The sequence below is a fragment of the Rattus norvegicus genome, chromosome 17 (assembly GCF_021556685.1).
Source record: "Rattus norvegicus strain SHRSP/BbbUtx chromosome 17, alternate assembly SHRSP_T2T, whole genome shotgun sequence".
NCBI classification, from domain to species: domain Eukaryota; kingdom Metazoa; phylum Chordata; class Mammalia; order Rodentia; family Muridae; genus Rattus; species Rattus norvegicus.
Window position 1 is genome coordinate 29,529,808 of NC_141550.1, and position 8,575 is coordinate 29,538,382.

The 8,575-nt window shown below is 43.1% G+C and overlaps 1 pseudogene across 1 annotated transcript; it reads right to left on the reverse strand.

The window, feature by feature from the left end:
• Positions 1 to 1,735: 1,735 nt before the first annotated feature.
• Erp29-ps1 (endoplasmic reticulum protein 29, pseudogene 1) lies at positions 1,736 to 7,242 on the reverse strand (annotated as a pseudogene). The gene is made up of 2 exons (XR_015641365.1): positions 7,235 to 7,242; positions 1,736 to 2,532 (listed from the first exon to the last, which is right to left on the reverse strand). The product of XR_015641365.1 is annotated as an endoplasmic reticulum protein 29, pseudogene 1 (transcript).
• Positions 7,243 to 8,575: the final 1,333 nt, after the last annotated feature.

The following is an 8,575-nucleotide window of genomic DNA, read 5'->3' on the forward strand; positions in this document are numbered from 1 at the left end:
CGCTTGCAGCAGAAAAGTTGGTCTTACCTGTGGTCCCGAGGCTCAAGTTTGCTCGTGGGGTGCTGCCTACGAGCTCGCCGCAGCAGCAGCAACCAGGAAGATCTGCGCCGCTCTTTCCCGGAGCTTCCGTGCACCAGGGTTTCAGATGGCGTTTGGTGTTTTCCTTTGGCCGACATTAAACCTTCTTAATTACAAAAGACAGCATCCACCACTCCTTTCCAATTAATTTTGGCTTTGTGGGTCCCTGTTCAGGCACCAATTATGTTGTCTGAATATTCACATGGAAATGAAAGCACAAGTCTATTCTCCCTAGATAGGCACCCATTACAACCTAACCTGATGAGCCAATAACTTTACTGGGGTTGCTTACAAGAGTATGGGTTAAAGGTTACCTACAGGAGCATGTAGAACTCAAAGGCAGCGATATCACCAAAAAGTCCAGCCCAGCATGGATGGCAATTCACAAAGGATGCATCCCTGTGTTTTTTGTAGGACTTTCAGATAGCTCAGCTGGTGGGAAGGTCTTCTCTTTGTAGCACTCATTACTACTCACATAACTTTGAGAGGAGCCTATAAATCTCATAAGTTTCAGGAGCCTCCTGAGATTTGTAAGTTGTATGTACTTTCTGAGAAGTCTTCCTCCAGGAGGGAATGTTTCATTCTGGAGGAAATGACTACACAGCACTTATACTAGGGCTTAATCCCTGGGGTAGAAGTAAGGCTTTGGGAGGCAAGAGAATTTTGTGATTCATCCCCCCATTTCTACAGTTAAATGGGCCTGTCTACACTGCTGCTTGCCTTGAACTTGAACATCTTTGGCAACTGGCTTCCTTACAATATGCACCCTGTAAGTGAGCACTGTGGACCCATATAGCAGTCACAGAATCTCTCCTTCCCGAGTTATGGTCACAAGTTCTTGAAATAGTTCTGGTCTGCAGTGTGGAAAGTTAGATGGCAACTTTGTTGGAGCTGGGAACTTGAGTAACCACAGCAGATTTTTCCCCAACAGTTCTCAGAGATGTCACCCCCATCTTCCATGGATCACTCAGATCTTCTGAGTTCAACCAGGCAGGAGACCATGACTGCTGCCATCTCGGGTAACACTACTAGGGCTCTATCAGGGTTGATGGATAGTCTCACAGTGTCTTCCAGGATGGTGTTCAGTAAACCAGATGCTCCTGGTGGCCTCAGAGCAAAATGGTCTTCCTTTATCCTGTGTTATGTTTTGAATGAAAATGGACCCCATAGGCCCATAGGGAGTGGCATCATTAGGCTCTGTGGCCTTTTGGAGGAAGTGTGTCACTGGGTGAAGGGAGGATGTCAGGACGAGGGAACTTTGAGGTCTCTTTCTTTCTGTCTGTCTTTCTGTCTGTGTGTCTGTCTGTCTGTCTGTCTTCCTTCCTTCCTTCCTTTCTTTTTCTTTTCTTTTTAACCAAAACAAACTTTTATTTGATCAGAATTACCCCATCAAGGACCTGGGTAGTACCTCCCTCTATAGTGCCAATTCCTGTTGGGGCATAGGCATCTCGAGTCAGCACACAGATTCTCCACAGATTGGCTCTAGGGATGTCCTAAGTCCGATCTCAGCAGCATGAATGTCCAGGCAGACTCAGGGCACAGGTTTCGGGCTCAGGACTGCTTTGCTCCACTGCCCTTTCCACCCTACAGGGTCCCCACAGTCAGCAGGTAGCTCTCCCTTCCTGCTCTCAGCAAACCCTAGCTACCCCATGCCCCATCACAGCTCCTCCTTCTCAGCCCCGTTATTCTGGAAGGCAGTCAGGATGTTCAAACTCTTCTGAAGCTCTTCCTTCTTGCTGTCATTCATCTTGTTCTCAGTCAGCTTACTGATCTGGGACATCTCTGAGACCAGAAAGTCTTAACCTTGGTCCAAGATCCCATGATCTTCAGGTGCTGGCTAGCCCACTTCTTGTGTGCCTCCTTCATACCTGAGAGGCTGTCCTGCCCCTCTTTCGGTTTGCCTGGTGGGTCTCTACGCCAGAGGCCTCAATGAACTCACTTCCAGGGCATCCTATGAGGGCAGACATCCATCCAGGCATGCCGAGATAGGCTCCCTGCCCCTTTAGCCAATACTGGATGGCTTCAACCTTAACTGCCCCACTGTACGGGACAGAATTTTCAAAGTCCCCATCCTGGAAGAGGTAGAAGACTGGGTAGTTCTCTTTGTCCAGCTTGTACTTCTCACTTAGCTCCATGTTCAGCTTGCCACTGTAGTCTGAGATCCCCACCTCTGCCACCAAGAGATCATCGCTGGAGGCTGAGTTCTCAGCCAGATGCTTGAACTTGTCTTGCTTCTCTCCATAGGGATACTGGGTGTCAAACTTCACCAAGATGAATTTGTTTTTGGGAATGCCCCTGTAGAAAGTGACTATGTCCATGGGAAGGGAGCCCTTCGCGTGCAGGCCGCTGCCTCCATGCGCAGCAGAGAGTAGCAGGAGGCCCAGGAGAACAGACAGAGTGAGGAGAGTGAAACGGAATCGGCACGGTGGCAGCCAACATGGCAGGTTGTGGGAGCTTTGAGGTATTATAAGTTCAAGCTATCACACAGATCTTTTACTTGCTTGGTTAAAGTCACACTGAGGTATTTTATAGTATTTGGGACTATTATGAAGGGTGTCGTTTCCCTAATTTCTTTCTCAGCTTGTTTCTCTTTTGTGTAGAGGAAGGCTACTGATTTATTTGAGTTAATTTTATACCCAGCCACTTTACTGAAGGTGTTTATCAGCTTTAGTAGTGGACCTTTTGGGATCACTTAAATATACAATCATATCATCTGCAAATAGTGATATTTTGACTTCTTCCTTTCCGATCTGTATCCAATTGATCTCCCTTTGTTGTCTGATTGCTCTGGCTAGGACTTCAAGAACTATATTGAATAAGTAGGGAGAGAGTGGGCAGTCTTGTCTAGTCTCTGATTTTAGTGGGATTGCTTCAAGTTTCTCTCCATTTAGTTTAGTGTTAGCTACTGGTTTGCTGTACATATTTACTATGTTTAGGTATGAGCCTTGAATTCCTGCTCTTTCCAGGACTTTTATCATGAAGGGGTGTTGAATTTTGTCAAATGTTTTCTCAGCATCTAATGAAACGATCATGTGGTTTTTATCTTTCAGTTTGTTTATATAGTGGACTATGCTGATGGTTTTCCATATATTAAACCATCCCTGCATCCCTGGTATGAAGCCTACTTGATCATGATGGACGATTGTTTTGATGTATTCTTGGATTCGGTTTGCAAGAATTTTATTGAGTAGCTTTGCATCAATTTTTATAAGGGAAATTGATCTGAAGTTCTCTTTCTTTGTTGGGTCTTTGTGTGGTTTAGGTATAAGAGTAATTGTGGCTTCATAGAAGGAATTCGGTAGTGCTCCATCTGTTTCAATTTTGTGGAATAGTTTGGATAGTATTGGTATGAGGTCTTCTATGAAGGTCTAATAGAATTCTTAACTGAACCCATCTGGACCTGGGCTCTTTTTGGTTGGGAGACCTTTAATGACTGCTTCTATTTCCTTAGGAGTTATGGGGTTGTTTAAATGGTTTATCTGTTCCTGATTTAACTTCGGTACCTGGTATCTGTCTAGGAAATTGTCCATTTCCTCCAGATTTTCAAGTTTTGTTGAATATAGGCTTTTGTAGTATGATCTGATGATTTTTTTTAATTTCCTCTGATTCTGTAGTTATGTCTCCCTTTTCATTTCTGATTTTGTTAATTTGGACATACTCTCTGTGTCCTCTCGTTAGTCTGGCTAAGGGTTTATCTATCTTGTTGATTTTCTCAAAGAACCAGCTTTTGGTTCTGTTGATTCTTTCTATGGTCCTTTTTGTTTCTACTTGGTTGATTTCAGCTCTGAGTTTGATTATTTCCTGCTGCCTTCTCCTCCTGAGTGTGTTTGCTTCTTTTTGTTCTAGAGCTTTTAGGTGTGCTGTCAAGCTGGTGACATATGCTCTCTCCTGTTTCTTTCTGCAGGCACTCAGAGCTATGAGTTTTCCTCTTAGTACAACTTTCATCGTGTCCCATAAGTTTGGGTATGTTGTACCTTCATTTTCATTAAATTCTAAGAAGTCTTTAATTTCTTTCTTTATTTCTTCCTTGACCAGGTTATCATTGAGTAGAGCATTGTTCAACTTCCATGTATATGTGGGCATTCTTTCCTTATTGTTATTGAAGACCAGCTTTAGCCCATGGTGGTCTGATAGCACCCATGGGATTATTTCTATCTTTCTGTATCTGTTGAGGCCTGCTTTATGACCTATTATATGGTCAATTTTGGAGAAAGTACCATGAAGTGGTGAGAAGAAGGTATATCCTTTTGTTTTAGCATAGAATTTTCTATAAATATCTGTTAAGTCCATTTGGTTCATGACTTCTGTTAGTCTGACTATGTCCCTGTTTAATTTCTGTTTCCATGATCTGTCCATTGATGAGAATGGGGTGTTGAAATCTCCTACTATTATTGTGTGAGGTGCAATGTGTGCTTTGATGTAATGCTTCTTTTATGTATGTAGGTGCCCTTTTATTTGGAGCATAGATATTTAGGATTGAGAGTTCATCTTGGTGGATTTTTCCTTTGATGAATATAGAGTGTCCTTCTTTATCTTTTTTGATGACTCTTGGTTGAAAATCGATTTTATTCGATTAGCTTGCTTCTTCAGACCATTTGCTTGGAAAGTTGTTTTCCACCCTTTTACTCTGAGGTAGTGTCTGTCTTTGTCTCTGAGGTGTGTTTGCTGTAGGCACGGAAATGTTGGGTCCTCATTGCATATTCAGATTTTTCATCTGTGTCTTTTTATTGGGGAGTTGAGGCCATTGATATTAAGGAATAGTGATTGTTGCTTCCTGTTATATTCATGTTTGGATGTGAGATTATGTTTGTGTGCTTGTCTTCTCTTTGTTTTGTTGCAAAATGATGATTACTTTCTTGCTTTTTCTATGGTGTAGCTTGCCTCCTTATGTTGGGCTTTACCATTTATTATCCTTTGTAGGGCTGGATTTGTAGAAAGATATTGTGTAAACTTGGTTTTGTCATGGAATATCTTGGTTTCTCCATCTAGGTTAATTGAGAACTTTGCTGGATACAGTAACCTGGGCTGGCATTTTTGTTCTCTTAGGGTCTGTATGACATCTGTCCAGGATCTTCTGGCTTTCATACTCTCTGTTGAGAAGTCTGGTGTAATTCTGATAGGTCTGCCTTTATATGTGTCTTGACATTTTTCCCTTCCTGCTTTTAATATTCTTTCTTTGTTTTGTGCATTTGGTGTTTTGACTATTATGTGATGGGAGGAGTTTCTTTTCTGGTCCAATCTATTTGGAGTTCTGTAGGCTTCTTGTACGTTTATGGGCATCTCTTTTTTTAGGTTAGGATTAATATAGTAAAAATGGCCATTTTACCAAAAGCAATCTACAGATTCAAAGCAATCCCCATCAAAATTCCAACCCAATTCTTCATAGAGTTAGACAGAACAATTTGCAAATTCATCTGGAATAACAAAAAACCCAGGATAGCTAAAACTATCCTCAACAATAAAAGGACTTCAGGGGAATCACTATCCCTGAACTAAAGCAGTATTACAGAGCAATAGTGTTAAAAACTGTATGGTATTGGTACAGAGACAGACAGATAGACCAATGGAATAGAATTGAAGACCCAGAAATGAACCCACACACCTAAGGTCACTTGTTTTTGCAAAGGAGTCAAAACCATCTAATGGAAAAAAGATAGCATTTTCAGCAAATGGTGCTGGTTCAACTAGAGGTCAGCATGTAGAAGAATGTAGATCGATCCATTCTTATCACCCTATACAAAGCTTAAGTCCAAGTAGATCAAGGACCACCACATCAAACCAGATACACTCAAACTAATAGAAGAAAAAGTGGGAAAGAATCTTGAACACATGGGCACTGGCGAAAATTTCGTGAACAAAACACAAATGGCTTATGCGCTAAGATCAAGAATTGACAAAGGGGATCTCATAAAAATACAAAGCTTCTTTAAGGCAAAGGACACTGTTGTTAGGACAAAAGGGCAACCAACAGATTGGGAAAAGATCTTTACCAATCCTCCATCTGATAGAGGGCTAATATCCAAAATATACAAAGGACTCACAAAGTTAGACAACAGGGAGACAAATAACCCCATTACAAATGGGGTTCATGGATGTAGATCTCTCCTGAGAGACACAGCCAGAATACAACAAATACATAGGCGAATGCCAGCATCAAACCACTGAACTGAGTTCGGGACCCCTGTTGAAGGATTCAGAAAAAGGACTGAAAGAGCTTGAAGGGGTTCAAGACCCCATATGAACAACAATGCCAACCAACCAGAGCTTCCAGAGCCTAAGCCACTACCCAAAGACTATACATGGACTGACCCTGGGCTCCAACCTCATAGGTAGCAATGAATATCCTAGTAAGATCACCAGTGGAAGGGGAAGCCCTTGGTTCTCCAAGACTGAACCCCCAGTGAACGTGATTGCTGGGGGGAGGGCGGTAATGGGGGGAGGATGGAGAGGGGAACACCCATAAAGAAGGGGATGGGGAGGTGTTAGGGGGATGTTGGCCTGGAAACAGGGAAAGGGAATAACAATTGAAATGTAAATAAGAAATACCCAATTTAATGAAGATGGAGGAAAAAAAAGAAAAAAAATAAGTTCAAGCTAGTCCTATTGTGTCACTCTCTCCGATGCCTGCCAACCTGGCATCTCAGCTCTCAACTCTCAGCTACCTTTCCAGCAGCATGTTTGCCTGCCCTCTGCCATGCTTCTCACCATGATGAGGATGGGCTAAACCTCTTACGTGTATGGCAGCCATACTTAAACATTTTCCTTTATAAGAGTTGCCTTGATCATGGTTTCTCTTCCCAGCAGTAGAATTTTGACTTACACACTGTGATCTGAAGAACGGAGGGGGACAATGGTTGCAGCCATACCAAAAGGAAAAAAATTACCTAAATCCCAGTTATAACAGTGCTTGATGTCACAGCTCTGTATTCAAATAACCCTGAAGAAGGCATCAAGATGGCAGGAGCAAGGTGATTCACTGTCAGTTACCTGTGGAATTCAGAACCAGTGTCCTCTCTTGACCTTTACATACAGAGGTGCACATAACTTCTTAGCCTGTTTGATATATCATTTGCCATGTTTTCCACAGCTTTCCTCTAAAAACGAGATTATGAAGTAAGTGGTGCCTCTAATATTGTTCAGTAAACAGCCTGCATACCAGCCCATAGTGGTCCTGAGTATGTTCCTAATGATGTCCTTTCCTGGGTTCTGCTGTCTGTACAGCAGAATGACCAATGCATCAGAACTGCCTTCCAACTCCTGCCCCAGAAAAGGTTCAGCACCCCATTCCTTTCCTTCACCTCCTCCGGGGTGCTAATTAACTATGATAAAATTGGTAAGGAAGGAGAGAAGCTTCTAGACTCTACTCTCAGCAGCAACTAGTCAGCGGCTAGGCAGGATTTTTTTCTACTAAGTTTAGAAATGCCCATGCCTTCAGCAGCTAAAACAATTACAAGTTCTCCAAGGTAAGTTCCTCCTCTAGCTCCCTGCCGGGTGGCCTAGAACAGGACTCAGAGTCATCATGAGGTGCCCAGCCCCCACTCCTTCCTGACATCAAATTGTCTCTTGCTCCCTCCTGGAAGGACACCATCTGCCACAACTGTCTCCTCCATCTGTGTCTCCTTTTGCTTAAGGGACTTCCACTGGGAATCTGGAAATAGCTTCCTCGTTTCAATCATTCTCACAGGCCTTGTGGTCTTTGTGTCTCAGTGACAGACCATCTCAGGTTCCTACGGGGCTGTATGCCCACAGTGTGGGTGGCTGCTGTTAGGGTATTGTACCTTTATTCATTTCATAGTCACTGCTGAGCTACCTGCAGACAGTGTGCTAATTACTGGGTGGTAGGCAGGCAAGCATAGTGCTTGGAAACCACAGGCTTGGAGGGATGCCTTGGGGTTGCTCAGAGAAGCTTTCTGGAGATGCTGATGAACCACACCTCTATAGAGAGCTGATCTGGGTCTACCTCTCGTTACCTCTGTAGGCTTTAATACTATTTCTTTGGGAACTTCAGAGTACCAATCTTCCTTCAATACTTTGGTCTTCCAATTTTGACTCAGAAGGTGACAGCTGGGATCCTCCCTAGGGTCTTGATTTCATGTTTTCTGTGATGAAGCCAAAATCCAGCCTCAGTCACTGCCGTGTTGGTCAGCTTCCAGCATAGTTCTCTACTGACCTGGTGGAGTGACTTCAACATCACTTAACATTCTCATATTTGAAGTAAAAGGATGAGATCTACAGAGAGGAGGGAAGACTGGCCTCAGAATTGGTTCAACCCCAGCATCATTCTCCTGATGGCAAAATTGGTCAATACTAACTCTGCTTCCTCCTCACCTGGGCAGAAGAATTCAGAGGAGAAAATTATTGGAAGATGAAAGAGGGCTGCATGAGAACAAAGGGCATGCCACACATGCAAACATGCACACACTACGGTTCTCTGAAGTCTTTGATACAAAGGGAATTTGGAATCATCAAACCTGACTTTACAGCACTGAAGCAGGAG